At 30.5% G+C, this 4952-nt stretch overlaps 1 pseudogene; it reads left to right on the top strand.

Moving 5' to 3' along the window:
- Positions 1-3635: 3635 nt before the first annotated feature.
- Positions 3636-4952, top strand: part of LOC137623497 (ionotropic receptor 93a-like) — a 30100-nt pseudogene continuing 28783 nt past the window's right edge.

The raw sequence follows: 4952 nt of genomic DNA, 5'->3' as shown, positions 1-4952 counted from the left end.
TATATATATATATATATATATATATATATATATATATACATGTATATATATATATATATATATATATATATATATATATATATATATATATAAGACAGAGTTGATGAGAACAGAATATGCAATGGAATATGATATATCATTAGAATGAGAAAGGATTAATGAGGTAGAATTATTTAAGTATTTAGGAACAATGATCTCTAATACAGGGTCTTCAGAATTGGAGTTTAACAAAAGATTGAAAAAAGCAAATCAGACAATGGTTAGGTTAAGAAAATATTTGGAAATCAAATCGCCAAAATTACATATAAAAATCAGGCTATATATAAGTTTAGTGAGATCGGTATTACTGTATGAACATGAATCATAATATGGCAATGAAACAAATTTTGTAGATTTGAGAACAAAGTCCTCAGAAGAATATTGGGAGTTAAATGGCAGGACAGGAATAGAAATTAAACTATAAGAGAGATTACTCGAGTGCCATATGTGGATGAGATCATGGTGAAGGGTAGATGGAGATGGTTTGGTCATGCGCTTCGCACTCTCCAAGAGAGATTAGTTCATCAAACATTTACCTAGGCTCCACAAGGCACTAAATGAGTTGGAAGACCTAGGCTTATATGGCTGAGGACTATGAAGCGTAAAGTAAATGATGAATGGAGAAGTATTGATTTAAAAGCTCAAGATAGAGACAACCGGCGAAATCTAATGCAGGCGTAGATTATATATATATATATATATATATATATATATATATATATATATATATATATATATATATATATATATATATATATATACAGTATATATATATATATATATATATATATATATATATGTATATATATATATATATATATATATATATATATATACTGTATATATATATATACTGTATATATATATATATATATATATATATATATATATATATACAGTATATATATATATATATATATATATATATATATATATATATATATATATGTATATATACAGTATATATATATACATATATATACAGTATATATATATATATATATATATATATATATATATATATATATATATATATATATATATATATATATATATATATATACATATAATCTCCTGCTCCTCCGTTAGATTTCGCCGGTTGTCTCTGTCTTGAACTTTTAAATAAATATATATATATATATATATATATATATATATATATATATATATATATATATATATATATATATATATATATATATATATATATATATATACAGTATATATATAATACCAACCACCATGGCATTTAATACCGAATTATATCTTTGTAAATATATATCCACTGAAAATTCCTTTATGATAAATGCTACTGACTGGACAAGGATTCGAACCAATGCCCTCAGCTGAAACAATGCCTGCAGGGACGACTTTACCAATCAAGCTATCAAGTGAGATATAAGTTCATTTCAAGTCCACTGTACATATACCTGTCGACTTAAAGAATCTGTTCTTAAACTTGGAATCAACCCATTTCCAGGGCATACGTTTGTATCCCTGTCCAGCCAGAAGCATTTATCATGAATTAATTTCCTGTGGATATACATTCCCAAAGGTAGAATTCGATATTAAATGCCATTGTGGTTGATATTTATATTGATTAAAACCACGAATGTTACTTATATATATATATATATATATATATATATATATATATATATAGATATATATATATATATATATATATATATATATATATATATATATATATATATGTGTGTGTGTGTGTGTGTGTGCGTGTGTGTGTGTGTGTGGGGTGGGGGCAGTGTGTGTGTGTGTGTGGGGTGAGGGCAGTGTGTGTATGTGTGTGTGTTACCGTATATATGCAAAATCTGTTAATATACATAATACCTAGCAAATTTGCATAATAACGGATACATCAGTTAATATGCAAAATCACTGAAACATTCAAGTAAATATGCATAACTTCTAAAATCTAAGTAATATTGCAAAATAACGGTTATTGACTCATAGAGTCAATAAGGGCTTGTCATAACTCTAAACATTTAGATGGTATCAGACATTATAATATCAGATAAGTGATATCTACGTGACATCTTTGCTTTGGTCGAGACAAGTACTCGTAGTTTCAAGCAATGGAGGAAAGGAATCTGTGCTTTTATTCGTCCCTCGTTAAAGAATGAGAGGAAAAGGCAAGCAAAACATGTGGCTGCAAGGACAGGTCGTGATTCTCAATCTCTGGCACCGTTGTTCAATTAGTTCATTATGCATGTTGCACAAGATTTTTCATAACTCTGACCATCCTTTGTATTCAGATCTCCCTGGACAATTCTATCCTGTTCGTAATACTAGGCAGCCAGTTAATTCTAATAGCCAGGCCTTCTCCATCACGAGGCTCAATACTACGCAGTACTCTAGAAGTTTTATTCCAGCTGTTACCAAGTTGTGGAATGATCTTCCTAATCGGGTAGCTGAATCAGTAGAACTTCAAAAGTTCAAAGTTGGAGCAAATGCTTTTTTGTTGACCAGGCTGACATGAGTCTTTTTATAGTTTATATATGATATATCTGTTTTTGATGTTGTTTATAGTTTATATGTGACATGTCTGTTTTGACGTTGTTACTTTTTTTAGAACGATTTATTGTTAATTTGTTCTATTCATTTATTTATCTCCTTTCCTCACTGGGCTATTTTTCCCTGTTGGAGCCCCTGGGCTTATAGCATCTTGCTTTTCCAACTAGGGTTGTAGCTTGGATAGTAATAATAATAATAATAATAATCGACCAATTGAACTGGAAATGGTCAATTTTAAAAAGACTGTAATGAAAATAACAGTGCAAGGCACAACAGTGAAAAGGGGTACGTGCCTTTGTTACAAATATTCATTATTATTATTATTATTATTATTATTATTATTATTATTATCATTACTATTATTATTATTACTAACTAAGCTACAACCCTAGTTGGAAAAGCAGGATGTTACAAGCCTAGGGGCTTAATAAAGAAAATAGCCCAGTGAGGAAAAGGAACAAGGAAAAATAAAATATCTTAAGAACAGTAACAGCATTAAAATAAATATTTCCTGTATAAACTATAAAAACTTTTCTTAAGCATAGTCTTTCCTTTTTTTTATCCAGCTGCCCAATCTTTCAACTTTAACTTCATGGTGCAAATTCACAAGTCCACCCATGAATAAACAAAATCTATATGAGTGAGATATATGACAACAATAGAAATCAAAATAATAAAGGTAATACAAAGGTTGTTTTTATATTCTTTTGGTTTCTTTCAGTCGAGTCAATCAACATGGAGACATGAAGTCACATAAACTCCCAGTACAATCCATATCCTAGATTATTATTCATTACCGGATACGTGCGACATACACTTGATTAATAATCATTAGATACGTCCTGGAAATATCCCGTGCTTAGTAAGCATTTTTTTAAATGTCGTCTGGCGCTAAAATCCTTAGGAATATATCCACATGTCTATATTTCAACGGTTATTCCACACTACCATTGGCTGAACTGTGACCGGTTCGCAACTGAGCCGTTCAGTCCTCTGCGCATGCGTCTATCTTAGCCGCCCAACAATCATGCAATTTATTGCCTTTGGTCACAATTGTGGTCCCAGTCTCTGTCCCAAGTGGAAGGTTCTTTGCAATCGATCCTTCTTGCATTTAGCAATTTGTTTTTGCTTGAGAAGTTTTCGAGTAAGTATCGGAGCTGAGAGAGAGAGAGAGAGAGAGAGAGAGAGAGAGAGAGAGAGAGAGAGAGAGAGAGAGAGAGAGAGAGAGAGAAGGCGCCTTAGTGATGTCAATGTGTTTCCTACATTTCCTACAGGAATCCTCGCATTTTCTCAACTTCTTTAAGTGTTCAGGCGGAAGCCCATAGTTGATGACACTATGACTATTCTTTTTCTTTTAATTTATTCTGATTCGATAATACTATGTGTTTACTTTGTATGTAGCCTACGTATGCATGCATGTATGTATGTATATAAATATATAATCAGTAATTATTCTCTCTATAATCTAAGTATCTATGAAGTTTGAAATATTTTCATGTTTCCGTTTTTTATTTTCTTTAGAACATAATTTCAAAATGATTAATCCTAATTTTAGCTGAACCTCTTATATAAAAATCATTGTGAACTTACATAAGCCAGCAATTCCTTGATAAAGACATAATTAACAAATGAAAATAAAAAAAAATGAATAATTATAGTTTCTCCAACCAAAGGCTTACAACTGAGAATCTAAAGAGGCTGAGAAAATACGAGGATTCTTATGAGAAACACATTGACGCCACTGAGGCAATCACCTTCAAGGAAAATTATATTAGACAGAAGCTGTCCCAAGAGCATGATTACATATACAGTATATATATATATATATATATATATATATATATATATATATATATATATATATATATATATATATATACGTACTTATGACAGACAGTGTTTCCCCAGGACATGAGACCGAAATTAAAAGGGGGTAAGATTATGAAAAGTAAAATGACTCGTTCTTTAAAAAGAAAAGTATTTAATCAGGTGGTCCTGACCAGTATTAACTAATGCATTAGAAACTTGGAGCCTTACTAAAGCCTTAGAACATAAGCTAATTACAACTCAAAGAGTTATGGAAAGAAGTATGATGGTAATAACAATAAGCGTCAGAAAATGAGCAACATTCATATGAGTGTAAACTAAAGTAGAGGATGTTCTAACAACATGTAAGAAAAAGAAATGGAAATGGGCAGGACATGAAATGAGAATGATAGGTAATAGAAGGACATTAAGAATAACAGAATGGGTCCTTAGACATTGAAAAACAAGTAGGGAAGGAAGAGAAGACGATGGATTGATGAACCAAGAAAATCTGCAGGTACAGATTGGCATAGAAAGAACATAAACAAACGCGAGTGGAAGGACATGTCTGA

This window comes from Palaemon carinicauda, chromosome 30 (genome assembly GCF_036898095.1).
Source record: "Palaemon carinicauda isolate YSFRI2023 chromosome 30, ASM3689809v2, whole genome shotgun sequence".
NCBI lineage: Eukaryota > Metazoa > Arthropoda > Malacostraca > Decapoda > Palaemonidae > Palaemon > Palaemon carinicauda.
Note: the sequence above shows the minus strand (reverse complement) of the source record. Positions and strands in the feature narration are given on the sequence as shown.